The sequence below is a fragment of the Gracilinanus agilis genome, chromosome 4 (assembly GCF_016433145.1).
Source record: "Gracilinanus agilis isolate LMUSP501 chromosome 4, AgileGrace, whole genome shotgun sequence".
NCBI lineage: Eukaryota > Metazoa > Chordata > Mammalia > Didelphimorphia > Didelphidae > Gracilinanus > Gracilinanus agilis.
In genome coordinates this window covers 204129040-204143909 of record NC_058133.1, presented here as the reverse complement: position 1 = coordinate 204143909, position 14870 = coordinate 204129040, and positions in this window count along the sequence as shown.

Here is a 14870-nt window from a genome sequence, read left to right as displayed (position 1 = left end):
GAAACTATTTGCTTCCCAAATGACACACTGCTAAAGTAGATGTGAAGTGGTCAAAATTTAAACCTGTCAGTGAACTAGTATTAGAAATGGTCAGTGAAACTCCTGGATATTTATATATGAACAGGGTATCATATATAAGACATCATATAGATATGTTACACTTGGGAGCAGGAAGAAAATGTGAAGGTAATAAATTAATATATAACTCCATGTTTTATAAATATTTTAGCATATATTTATATACCTGAGTATTTGGGATAAAGTATTTTAAGAAGTCCCTCCTCCATTCCATGTGCCTTGAATTCGAATAACCCCAAAAGCAATAATCAAGAGAAAATTATAATAATGCTCAGTTCTTATTGGTCAAATATTTTCTCAAAAACTGCTTCTGAAAGTATAAAAACAGAATCATATCTAATATGTGATGTTATATTGTGTTTTTCTTTTATTTTTTACATTTCAATATAGTTTTTAATCATTGTTTTCTCATATTTTGAAAACTTATGGTTTCCTCCCCCTTCTTGAGATGGCAGGAAATGTTATCTAAGTAATATATGTGATACATATTTACACATCTATCATGTTGTAAAAGAAGATACATATCACTAATACAAGAAAACACTCAGAAAGGAGATAAAATGAATAGTGGTATGCTTCCATCTGCATTGAGAATCCATTGATTCTTTCTATGGTAGTGAATAGATTTTTTTCTTATTATTATATTATGAGAAGAAATATCATGGCGAAAGAGAGTTGGTAAGACCTGTGCTCCAGTCCCTCTACTGACACATATTAATTGTATGAGTGGCAAATCACTTAATATCCCAGATTGCTTTTGCACCTCAGAGTTGTTTTAATTTGCATTTCTCTAATCAGGAGGGATTTAGAACACTTTTTCATATATTTATTAATATTTTTATTTCATCATGTGAAAACTGCCTATTCCTATCCCTTGACCATTTGTCAACTGGGGAATGTCTTGATTTTTTTGTAAAATTGACTTAGTTCCTTATATATTTGGGAAATTAAACCTTTGTCAGAGACTTTTGTTATAAATGTGTTCTCCCAGTTTGTTGCTTTCCTTCAAATTTTGTTTGCATTGATTTTGTTTGTACAAAAAATTTTAATTTGACGTAACCAAAGTCATTCATTTTACATTTTGCAATGTTCTCTATCTCTTGTTTCGACTTAAATTCCTTCCTTTCCCACAGATCTGACAGTTATACTCTTCTTCGTTCACCTAATTTATGATTTCACTCTTTATATTTAAGTCACTTTGCCATTCTGAATTTATCTTGCTATAGGGTGTAAGATGTTGATCCAAACCCAATTTTCCCCATATTGTTTTCCAATTGTCCCTGCAATTTTTGTCAAATAGTGGGTTCTTGTTCCAAAGGCTAGGATTTGGGGGTTTATCAAACACTAGTTTTAAGGTCATTTATACCATCATCCAGATGATTCACCCTTCTGTCTCTTAGCCAGTACCATATTATTTTGATAATCACTGCTTTACAGTACAGTTTAAGATCTGGTACTGCTAGGTCCTCATCCTTCAAATTTTTTTTTCATTATTTCTCTTGGTATTCTTGATCTCTTGTTCTTCCAGATGAACTTTGTTATAATTGTTTTCTAATTCTATAAAAAGATTTTTGGTAGTTTGATAGGTATGGCACTAATTAAGCAGATAAATTTGGGTATTGTCATTTTTATTATGTTAGCTCATCCTATCCAGGAACAATGAATGTTTTTCCAGTTATTTAGAACTAGTTTTAATTGCGTAAAGTGTTTTGTAGTTGTGTTCATATAATTCCTTTGTTTATCTTGGTAGATAAATTCATAAATATTTTATATTGTCTAGGGTGATTCTAAATGGAGTTTCTCTTTCTAACTAAAGGCTGATGAATGTTGTTAGGAATATATATATATATATATATGCTGATGATTTATGTGGTTTATCTCACCCTGCCACTTTGCTAAAGCTGTTAATTATTTCTACTAGCCTTTTAGCTGATTTTCTAGGAATCTTTAAGTATATCATCATATCATCTTCAAAGACTGATAGTTTTGTTTACTCCTTGCCAACATTAATGCCTTGAATTTCTTTTTCTTCTCTAATTGCTACTGCTAGCATTTCTACTACAATATTAAATAGTAGAGGTGATAATGGGCATCCTTGCTTCACTCCTGATCTTACTTTCCAGCTTCTAACTTGTCCTAATTGCAGATGATACTTGCTGATAGTTTTAAATATATACCATTTATTTTTGAGGAATAGTCCTTCTATTCCTTTACTTTCTAGTGTTTTCAATAGGAATGGGTGTTGTATTTTGCCNATATATATATATATATATATATACATATATATATATATATATAAATGCTGATGATTTATGTGGTTTATCTCACCCTGCCACTTTGCTAAAGCTGTTAATTATTTCTACTAGCCTTTTAGCTGATTTTCTAGGAATCTTTAAGTATATCATCATATCATCTTCAAAGACTGATAGTTTTGTTTACTCCTTGCCAACATTAATGCCTTGAATTTCTTTTTCTTCTCTAATTGCTACTGCTAGCATTTCTACTACAATATTAAATAGTAGAGGTGATAATGGGCATCCTTGCTTCACTCCTGATCTTACTTTCCAGCTTCTAACTTGTCCTAATTGCAGATGATACTTGCTGATAGTTTTAAATATATACCATTTATTTTTGAGGAATAGTCCTTCTATTCCTTTACTTTCTAGTGTTTTCAATAGGAATGGGTGTTGTATTTTGCCAAAAGCTTTTTCAGCATCTATTGAGATAATCATATGATTTTTTTTGGTTTGATTATTGATATGGTCAATTATGTGGATGGCTTTCCTAATATTAAATCATCCTTGCATTCCTGTTATAAATCCTATCTGATGATACTGAATAATCCTCATGAAAACTTGCTGGAGACTTTTTGCTAGGATTTAGATTTTTTTCATCAATGTTCATTAAGAAGATTGGTCTGTAATTTTCTTTCTCTATTTTTGGTCTGCCTGGCTTTGGAATAAATACCATATTTGTGTGATAAAAGGCATTTGACAAAACTCCTTCATTGCTTATTTTGTCAAATAATTTGTATAGTATTGGGATTAGTTGTTCTTTAAATGTTTGATAGAATTCAGCTGTGAATCCATCTTGTTCTAGGGATTTTTTTAGGAAGTTCTTTGATGGCTTGTTCAATTTCTTTTACTAAGATGAGATTGATTATTCTATTTCCTCTTTTGTTAATCTAGGTAATTTATATTTTTGTAAATATTTACCCATTTCATCTAGATTGTCATATTTTAATAATAACTTAATTTCCTCTTCATTAGAGGTGAAAACATCCTTTTCATCTTTGATACTGCTAATTTGATTCCCTTCTTTCTTTTTTTTATTAGATTAACCAGAACTTTGTTGATTTTGTTTTTTCAAAGTACCAGCTCCTAGTCTTATTTATTAGTTCAATAGTTCTTTTACTTTCAATTTTACTTATTTCTCCTTTAATTTTTAGGATTTCCAATTAAGTTTTTATCTGGGGATTTTTAATTTGTTCTTTTTCTAATTTTTAAGTTGTTTTTTGATCTCCTCCCTCTCAATTTTGTTGCTTTAGGCACTCAGAGATATAAATTTTCCCCAGAGTACAGCTTTGGCTGTATCCCATAGGTTTTGATATGATTTCCCCTTATTACCTTTCTTTTGAATGGTCTGTAACTATTTCTATGATTTCTTTTTTGGCCCACCAGTTTTGAAGAATTATTTCATTCCAAATTAATTTTAAATTTCCCTTTTCATGGACTTTTGTTAAGTATAATTTTTATCACATTATGATATGAAAAAGTTGCATTTATTATTTCTGCTTTTCTGCATTTATTTGAAATATTTCTGTGCCCTAGAAAATGGTTGATCTTTGTATATGTACCATGTACTGCTGAGAAGAAGGTATATTTCTTTTAATCCCTGTTCAGTTTTCTCCAGATATCTAATAACTATAATTTTTCTAGAATTTCATTCACATCCCTTAATTCTTTCTTATTTATTTTTTTGGCTTGATTTATCTAGTTCTGAAAGGGAAAGGTTGGGATCCCTCACTACTATGGTCTTACTATCTATTTCTTCCTTGAGCTCCGTTAATTTTTCCTTTAGAAATCTAGATGCTATGCCATTCGGTACATGTTTAGTAATGTTTATTGTTTATGTTATGTTTATATTATATGGTATATATAGTAAATGTTTAATAATCAGATTACCTCATTGTTTATAATTTATAGTATATAGTATATAGTATAGTATAATTTATAATATATAGTATAAATTATATAACAATGTATAATTTCCTTCCTTATCTCTTTTAATCAGTTCAGTTTCTACTTTAGGTGTCATGATGGCTACCCCTGCTTTTTTTACTTTAAGTGATGCCTAATAAATTCTGCTCCAGCCTTTTACCTTGAATTTGTGTGTGTCACCCTGCCTCAAATGTTTTTCTTGTAAACAACATATAGTAGGATTCTGGTTTTTAATCCGCTCTGCTATCTGCTTCTATTTAATGGGTGAGTTCATCCCATTCCCATTCAGCATCATGACTGTATTGCCCTCCATCATATTATCTCCTTTAAATCCTACTCTATTCCCTTTCTCTCTATTCCTCTTCACAACTATTTTGTTTTTTGTCACTCCTCCCACTTTCTTCTCCCTTCAATTACCTCCCTCTTCCCTTGTCCTATTCCTCACTACTTTCCTGTGGGGTAAGATAGAATTCTATACCCCAATGAGTATACTTGTTTTACTCTCTCTGAGTCCTTTACAATGAGAGTAAAGTTTAAGCATTGCCTGTTACCACCTCATCCTCCCCTTTCTCTAATGATTTTTCACACCTCTTTATGTTATATAATTTACCCTATTCCATCTCTCCCTTCCCTTTTCTCTCACGGAAACCCTCTCTTTCAGCCCTTGACTCATTTATTTTTTTACATATCATATCATACATACCTATCATTCCATATCATCATATTTACATATATATCATATCATCATAATCAGAATACTTCTCCCTCTTTCTGAATAAATTCCTTCTATCTTCTCTACTACTAAGGATAATTTTTGAGAATTACAAAATCCTCTTTAATGTAGACTTATACACATTTTGACTTTAATAAATTTCTTAAATTTTCTCTTTCTTATTTACCTTTTTGAACTTCTCTTGTGTCTCATGTTTGAATTTCAAATTTTTTGTTTAGGTCTGGCTTATTCCTCAGGAATGCTTGAAAATCTTCAATCTTATTGAATGTCCATTTTCCCCCCTAAAAGAATATACTCAGTTTTGCTGGATAAATGACTTTGAGTTGTAAACCCAAATCTTTTGCCTTCTTGAATATCATCTTTTGATCTTCTAATGTAGCAGTCACTAGGTCCTGTGTGATCCTGATTATAGCTACATGGTATTTGAATGATTTCTTTCTGGCTGCTTGAAGTATTTTTCCTTAGCTTGGTAGCTCTTGAATTTAGCTATTACATCCCTGGAAGTTGTAAGTTGAGGGTTTCTTTCTGGAGTATATCTGTGAATTCTTTGAATTTCTTGTCCAAGGATCTCTAGGCAGTTATCTTTGATAATTTCTTGTAATATGATGTCCAAGGTTTTTTCTTCATCATGGCTTTCAGGAAGTCCAATAATTCTCAGTTTCTCTCTCCTATATCTATTTTCGAGGTCAGTTATTTTTCAGTAAGATATTTCATGTTTTCCTCTATTTTTTCATTCATTTGATTCTGCTTTATTGTTTCTTCCTTTCTCATGAAATCATTAGTTTCTAGATTGTCAATTCTGATTTTAAGACCTGATTTTCCTCTGTCAGTTTTTGGTTCTTCTTTTTCAATTGACCTGTATCTTCTTGCATTACTTTTATTTCTTCTTGCATCAGTTTCATTTCTCTTTGCATCACTTTCATTTCTCTTTCCCACTTTTCCTCTGCTTCTCTTAAATGGTTTTGAAGTCATTTTTGAGTTATTCCAGAATCTGTGTTTACTTCATATTTTTCTTTTGGAATTTGGATGTGTTTCCTTTGCTTTCACTGTCCCTTTCTCTATCTGTACCTTGCTCTTTGTCTCCATAAAAATTATTTAGATTTAGGTGGGGTTTTTTGTTGTTTTCTCATTTTTCCTATCTAATTATAGGTAGACTTAGGGGGGATGATGTGGTCTGAGGGCTGAGAGCTCTGAGAGCCCTCTCTGACTGATGATTCAGTTGACTCTTGAGATGCTGACAGATTAAAGATTTGCTTCAGGCTTAAGTGTAAGCTTTTGATCTCATTCTGATCTTGATCATGTCAGGAGCTAGTCAAATTTTAGCCTCAGGTTTAGTCTCAAGTTTTTGGTTTCACTGTGTACTTGATTCAGTCAGGCATACCTTTGAGTGTCCTGTCTTGGAGCTCCATCCTAAGCTTTAGGCAAAGAGATCAGTACTTAATACTATCATCCACCACAAAGTGTGAATTAAGTCCTTGTCCAAAGCCCAGACTAGAATTCCCTGGGTTATGGCTCCAGACTTCTGCACAGGTTTGAAATTTCAAGGGATATGAGTTGGCCTGTACCTCTTTTTGCTCTGGCAGGGTCTCTGGATCTGAATGTTGGCTCAAGCACAGGTTCCTGAACCTCAGATAGCAGATGTGGGCTCGGGGTGTGTGGTTTGCTCTTGGCTTGTTCTTCCCTCCTTGCTACAGCTTCTTGCTGGGTCTTCTCTCCTCTCACCTCAGGGTTGCAGATGTTTGTTGCTTACCTTTTGGATTTTTCTTTTCTTGAAAGTTGTTTCACTCTCCTTGTTGGTTCTTTTACTCCTGTATTTGTTTTGTGATGACATTTTAATCATGATCCGAGAGGATTCTAATGGAGGCATAGAGCTGCTGAGGATTATTCCACCATCTTGGCTCCCTCCAATATTGTTTTTTTTTAAATATCATACCATTATATTCAATTTACTCCCTGAGCTCTGTCCACACATGTTTCTATTCTTGATAAACTTTTTAATAACAACTTTCTAACATTTTTGACCCTGAGATGGCAGGTAATATGATATAGTTTATAGGTGATACATATGCTATCATCAAATACTTGTTTCCATGTTTGTCAAGTTGTAAAAGAAGACATATATCATTTATACAAGAAAAAAAACTCATGAAGGAAATAAAAGTGAATCATGGAACACTTCAATCTGAATTCAGACTCCATCAATTCCTTTTATGAAAAATGGATAGCCTTTTTTGTCATGAGTCCCTTGTAATTGTTCTGGATCCTAGCAGTACTGTTGATATATGTCATTCATAGCTGATCATTATTCATTATTGCCATTATTGTGTACATTAGTCTCCTGGTTCTACTAACTTCATTTTGCATCCTTTCCTATAAATCTTACTAGGTATTTTGGATTTTTTGTGTGTGATTGTTTCATTCATTATTTCTAATGGCATAATAATAGTCCATTAACAATAATATATTACACTTTATTCAAGCATTCACCAATTAATGGATATTCCTTCAGTTTCAAATTCTTTGCCACCACAAAAAAAGAGTTTAAGAGTTGCTATAAATATTTCTGTAGGAGTAGGTCCTTTTACCCTATTTTTTATCTTTTTCAGATATAGATCTAGTAGTGATATTGGTTAAAGGATATACACAGATTTGTTGTTCTTTGGGCAAGATTCCAAATTGCTCTTAGGGTTCTAATTTATGTTCAAAACTACAAAACACTTTAAACAAATAAATTCAGATCTAAACAATTGAAAAACAATTATTCATGGATAGAACTAGGCCAACACAATGAAAATTACCATTCTTCCCAAATTAATTTAGCTATTCAGTGGCATACCAATCAAACTATATAAAACTTATTTAATTGAGCTAGAAAATGTTAATAAATTCATCTGGAAGAACAAAAGACCAAAAATATTAAGAGAATGTATAGCTCTACTAACCATCAAAACAATTTAGTGGTGGCTAAGAAATAGAGTAGTAGATAAATGGAATAGATAAGGCACTAAACAAGCAGTAATAAATAACCATAGTAAGCTAGTGTTTGACAAACCCAAAGATCCAAGCTTTTAGAACTCATGATTCAACAAAAACTGCTTGGAAGGGGCAGCTGGGTAGCTCAGTGGAGTGAGAGCCAGGCCTAGAGACAGGAGGTCCTAGGTTCAAACCCGGCCTCAGCCACTTCCCAGCTGTGTGACCCTGGGCAAGTCACTTGACCCCCATTGCCCACCCTTCCACCTATGAGACAATACACCGAAGTACAAGGGTTTAAAAAAAAAGACTGCTTGGAAAACTGGTGTTATGATTAAAATAAAAAACTGGACATAGACTTAATGATTTTATTTCATCAGAAAGGAGTAGGGGAGAAGGATGAAAGAGAGAGTAGAGGTAGATTACTTAAATAAGTTTTACCCTCATTTAGCTTTTCCATGTAGCTTTCTGTTCCACATCAACCATGTGCCCCACCCCACCCCCAGTTAGCACCAACACAGAAGTCAAGAGAGAGAAATCCAGTCTCACCTCAAACTCTCTCCACCTACTGACTCTTAAACACCATGCCTCCTGAGCCAAATGTTACCCTTTTTCCTTTGCCTGGACCATCCAGGGGGACTCTCAGCCTGCCTCCTCCCTCATTGTCCCCTACTTCAATTGCTGATTTTTCCTTCTGGCTACAGGGAGTGCCAGAGTTACAATTCTATCCTTGTGATCAAAGTCCTCTCAGTAATTTCCTTCACAAGAGCCCCCTCTCTAATTATTTGGGAGACCAACATATTAAATCTCCTCACTGAGGTTTTCTTGGAAATTAACATGTCAGGTCTTCCCAATGAAGCATTCCACATGTCAATCACTCACCAAATCACAGATCAGTCACTCACCAAATTTCAACTTTCAGTCCAGCATGCAAGAAAATGGAAATAGTGGAGGTCTCTCCATGAAGGAGAAAGAAATCATAGATTTCAACATAGGGTAGTAGTAGCAGTTTGCACATAACAAATGGTCATGTGAAAACATGAAGTAAAAGCCATCTTTAATCAGTTAGATGGAAAGAAAAGACAAATCTAAAGACATCCTGGTTTGTTCAAAAAGCTAAGAATTCTAAAAGTACAGGAGACCCTAGTTCAGCTATTTGAATAAGTTCCAACTTCTCAGAAAAGGGGTTGGACAACAATTACTAATGCCTCATTTCAGATTAGAATCAGTATTGGGTGTTTGGACATCAAGGTTAGACTGCACTACCAGATTTTCCCACTCATGGTACAAGTTCTACCACATAAAGAAATTGCACTTATCTTTCACCTAAATCTCACCATGAAGTCAGATTCATATACAATTTCCTTAAAGTGTGTTTGAAATATAGGGAGTAACAGGAGCATGAAAGAACTATTATCAAGCTACTAGCAGTGAATTTATAATATTGCAGTAAGCAATATAATTCAGAAATCCTCAAGTCCAAGGATAATTAACAGAAAAACTTACTTCTGAATTGCATCAGGCAACACACTAAAAGTGAAATACAAAAATTTAAACCTAAATTTGACTATATAGTTGTCCCTTACTATATTGCAGTTCACTTACCCTGGGCTTCACTTAAAAATATATATCTAATTCTGTATTGTAGAATAACATTTATCATGGCACACTGTTGGCTGATGGAATGAAAGGCTACCAACCACAGTGCTGTGTTCTATTCTATGGGTGCTTATTGGCACAGTGACTATAGGCTAATAAAAGTGTGGAAAAGGTTTATAGGAGAATGGGAAGAGTTTATAAAGCCTTAAATATATTTATTTATGTGTTCATTTGTTTATTTAATAAAATAAGTATAACACTGCTACTTCACCAATTTTCCCCTATCCTGGGGGTCTCAGGAACAACTATCATGATAAGTGAGGAATCACTGAAGTGACAAATATTTAAAAATCTTCAGAACTGAGCTTCACAGACAAAACAAGTATACAATTATTAGTGTCCCAATTTAAGGATAACAAGAGGATAATGAGGAGTTTTCAGAGCAAAAGTATATGTAAAAAGATTTAGGTTTTGGGCATCAATTTCTAAGTTTAATTTATTTGGTATATTTTTTGAAATTTGACTCTGACAAGAATTTAACAAAGGATGATTTGGGGCATCACTGAAAACTCTTTCAAACTTTAATTCACTTTTTCCAAGATTTAATCCTTTGAATATTGTAGTCAGTACTATGTTGATAGATTTTGCATTTCAATTAACCTTTCATCATTTATCAGGATTTGCTTGATTTACCAAATATAAGATTGTTAAAGAAAATTAGATTGTTGAATCTTATATAAAAAAAGGATATCAGAGAACAAAATCTCTATTTCTACTGCCAACCAGGTAGATTTTAGGATTATTAATGGAATACATACTTTTACCATAGTTTGTAAAGTATGATGGAGAGACATTTTCCAAATTATGATTTCCATGTTCAAAACCTGAAGATTTTCTACATTTCAAATTCCAAGCATTGAGAGTACACATCAGAATCGAGATTTATCACTTTCAAAGCAGTTCAGTTTGCCTCACAGAATTATTGAGTTTTAATATATTATTTTAATATGTCTTTTATCTCAGTCCCATTTCAATGTGGCCACCATTGATGGTGAGAGAAAATAATACTTATAAGTTTACATATGTATGCATATATGCAATATATAATTTAATAATTATAAAAGTTTTACCATACTAGAAAGGGTAAAAATTATGGTTGGACTGGATATTTAAAGTTTGGTTGCCAGGAACCGATTACCTGGTTCCAAAATAAAAGACCCAAGTCGGGATGACTTTTATGGTGGTTTATTTACAATTAGGAAGGGTAAAGGTAGGGAGAGAGAGAGAGAGAGAGAGAAAGAGAGAGAGAGAGAGAGAGAGAGAGAGAGAGAGAGAGAGAGAGAGAGAGAGAGAGAGTTACTCTGGCCTGATCTGGAGACCCAAGCCAGAAAGGGCTTCAAAGGCCCCAAAAAAGGGGGCATAGAGGTTAATTAAACAAGGCTACTAGCCACGAGGCCTCCTCTAAGAAGAGAGGCCTCTTTTTGAAGCTGTGGCCTCCAGAAACACAAAGGAAAAGGAAAGAGAGTCAGCCTAACTTACCCACGTGACAATTCAAAAAGAAGCAGTCTGAGATCTCAACTTGAGCTCCTTCAAGGCCAGGTTCAAAAGACCAAATCCCCCTTCACTAAAAGTTACCATCATATTTAAAAGATAGTTCTTTTCCTCACTTCCTGTGTCCACCTCCTGTACTATGTGGACAAATGGCAGCCTCAATCTTGTTTTGGACTGCTCAGGGGCCAGTCACTTGTTTTTTATTTGTCACTTACTATCACATGTGGGTCATAGACCTCCCCCTTCTCCACTTAATTCTAAGTTGGGTGGGGTGACATATTCTTGGTGGCTAAAGTCTAAAGAATGAATAAGGGTGAGCTAATTCCATTTAAAGGGGCAGCTGGGTGGCTCAGTGGATTGAGAGCCAGGCCTAGAGACTGGAGGTCCTAGGTTCAAATCCGGCCTTGGACACTTCCAGCTGTGTGACCTTGGGTAAGTCACTTGACCCCTATCGCTCACCCTTACCACTCCTGGGCTAAGGACGGTCCCTAGCCTGGATGAAAAAGGAGGAGGGTTGGGCGTGGGGCTAGCAACCCCACCCTGTAAAAACTACATCTGCTAAAGAAACTGCAACCTAAAGTAGGGGCAGCTGGGCTAGCTCAGTGGATTGAGAGCCAGGCCTAGAGACGAAAGGTCCTAGGTTTAAATCCGGGCTCAGACACTTCCCAGCTGGGTGACCCTGAGCGACCCATTGCCTACTGGTTGTGGCCCTATGCTCCTAGAATGGAGTCCCAGGATAAAAAAAAAATTCCATTTAAACACTACCTAATTAAGGCTAATCCTTTGAAGAAATCATTAGTGACTGGGTGTAAAATCTAGAGTAGAACCCACAGATTCTATTATTTGACTATACCCTATAACTAATCATCTAGCTTCTTTAAGAACTTTGTACATATTTTTCACTCACTGAGTTTTAACCTTTGTCAAATAAGGCTGAACAGGAAGCCTGTTCTGCCTCAATACTTGCAGCAGTTTCTTGGATGGGCTGTCAGGTAGAATAGTTAAGTTCACTACCCTTTTTGCTTTCTAGCAAATTTACAACCTGTTTAACTGTCCTAAGAATTTCACTTGCCCATTAAAAAACAGGGAAAAAGCAAGTTCAGTATCTGTAGATGCATTTCTGTGTGAGTTTGGGTATGACATACACAACACTAATAGGTCCCGTATGGGTGTATTTAAGCAGTGTAAAATGCTTTTGGTGATCAAATGAAAAAGTCTAATAGCTTCTTTCAGAATAGCATTATTCATACCAATTTAAAAGCCAAAAATGAAACAGACAATGACAAAACTGAGACAGAACAGACCTGTGTAAAATTATTCCTTCCTGTTGAACGAGTGAGTCACTGTCAGAGTAAAGTTTACTCTGAGCCTTTCACTCAAATAAACAAAGAAAAATTCCAGGTTCTTCATTACAAGCTCAGAGACAGCAGTAGCTTTCCTTAAGGGAAAACTGTCCTCTGTTATGAGGGATGGGCTTTTTATTCTTTTTTTTTAATTTGAAAATTTTTATTTAATTAATTAATTTAGAACATTTTTCTATGGTTACATGATTCATGTTCTTTCCCTCCCCTCCTTCAAGCCCCCTCCTGTAGCCAATGAGCAATTCCACTGAATTTTACATGTGTAAATGACCAAGATGTACATGATCAAGATCTATTTTCATATTATTAATATTTGCATGAGGGTGATCACTTAGAGTCATATCCCCATCAACTCATGTGATCAAGCAGTTGTTTTTCTTCTGTGTTTCTACTTCCACAATTCTTTCTCTGGATGTGAATAGTGATTTTTCTCATAAGTCCCTCAGAATTGTGCTGGATTATTGCATTGCTGCTAGTAGAGAAGTCCATTACATTGTGAAAATAAAATTGAGTGAATACTTCTGATATTTTAAATTAAAGGATTTAATAATAACAAAAATGAGATGGAAAGGGATTCCTTCAACTAAGTGAGCAGACCACAGAGCCAGAGACCCACACCTGCCACACTTTAACCAAAGAAAAGTACAAAAAGAGCTGAACAGTGTGGGTCTCCATCAAATTTATTTCCCAAGCCTCTGTACATCAAATGAGGATGTACTTAAAAGGAAGCTGGGAATGTAGCTCAGGTGTGGAAAATTTTCCACCTGCATATTCCCCCCTGTGATCCTTTAAGAGACCAGTCTCCCCAATGGATCATTTTAAATAGAATTTAACTAAGGTACATACAATTTTTACACAGAGAAAATACAACAACTTGGAGATAAGAGAATAAAAGGGAAACAAGAATAAAACCAATTAGGGGGCAGTCCCCTTTGGTACAACAAAGTACATATAAACAAATGTATTCAACCCCCCCAAAACTTCAATTCTGCACAGTTTGCTCAGGAACTCCTGGAGCAACATGCGGTCTTTGCAGGCATCTCCGTGGCATCTTCCTCAAGGAGGTTAGTCTCTGAATTTGGGAGGCAGTAATTTTTTACCTTTAAAAAATTGTTTTTCTCAAAAGGAACTTAAAGCTTTTCATTATAAAATAAAAATACATCTCCCCCTCCCCCCATGAGGAGGATACAGGGATACACATAGGAATCACATAGGGATTAATAGTCAAGCCATAAGGCAAATGAATCAATTATCAAAAACATCAAAAAATTCAAAGAAATTTAAAAAAATAAAATTAACCTCTGAGTGAAACATAGAATATCAAAAACTGTAAAAAATTCTAGGAAAAAAAGAAAAAAAAATTCACAAATCACAACAGGTTCTTGTAGCAGTCCATGTCCCATAAACCTGCAATGCCAATTATTCCCTAACCTAGTTTAGCAGTCTGGATTACAGTAAGTTGTCACATTAGAAAAGAGAACAGAAAAAGAGACTAGATCTTGAAACAAATAGGAAGTAGCATTCCCTGGTTTGACAATTTTCATTGCTTTCTGGGATAATGGAGCCAGAACAGTCAATATTATGTACTTGATAGAGAGTGTGGTACAAGGAAGTCCTGCATTTAACACATGTTAAACAGTTGCAACCTCGAGTCTCACACATGATCAAGTTCTCACACTCTTTGAGCAGAATGTCATCAATCCCCATAGGAATTGTTTCATCTCTTTTAACTTTTTACTTTTTTCGCACTTCACAGGTTAACCTCTGTGCTCCTTTATGGTCAGTTTTTTTTCCCTTGATTTAGACATTTCCTTTGAGCAAAAGTCTCATGATATTCTATATAAAAAATGCTGTCATTGTCTTGGAGGGAAAGAAAAAACAGACAACTTCCCATGGCTACAATTTTGGGGATGATTCATAGGCTTCTGAGCTGAATCTCCTTTCTCCAAATAAAGAAAGCAATTGAAGAAATAAAAGACGCCCAGCTTCTCTCTGGGCACTGTTTGGCTGCTGTCTCCAAACATGGGGCAGAAGAGAATGGAGAGTGGAAACAGACACTGTGGGTGAATAAGTGCCACTCAGAGTGTGTAGAGGTCAGACAAATGGCCGGGAGGCGATGATGGACAGGTGTAGATTATCTACAGACTCAAAGAAGAAGAATCCCAGCAGATCTGCTGTCTAGGTCGTTCCGAATTTCCATCAGATTCATCCAGATTCTTGAGAGCAAAGCACTCATAGTAAAGTCACTTTCTTGACAAAGCATTTTTTATATAGAATATCCATGGGCTACTTTTCTGGTTTTTTTTAAATTATTTTTTTATTATATATATATATATATGTGTGTGTGTGTGTGTGTGT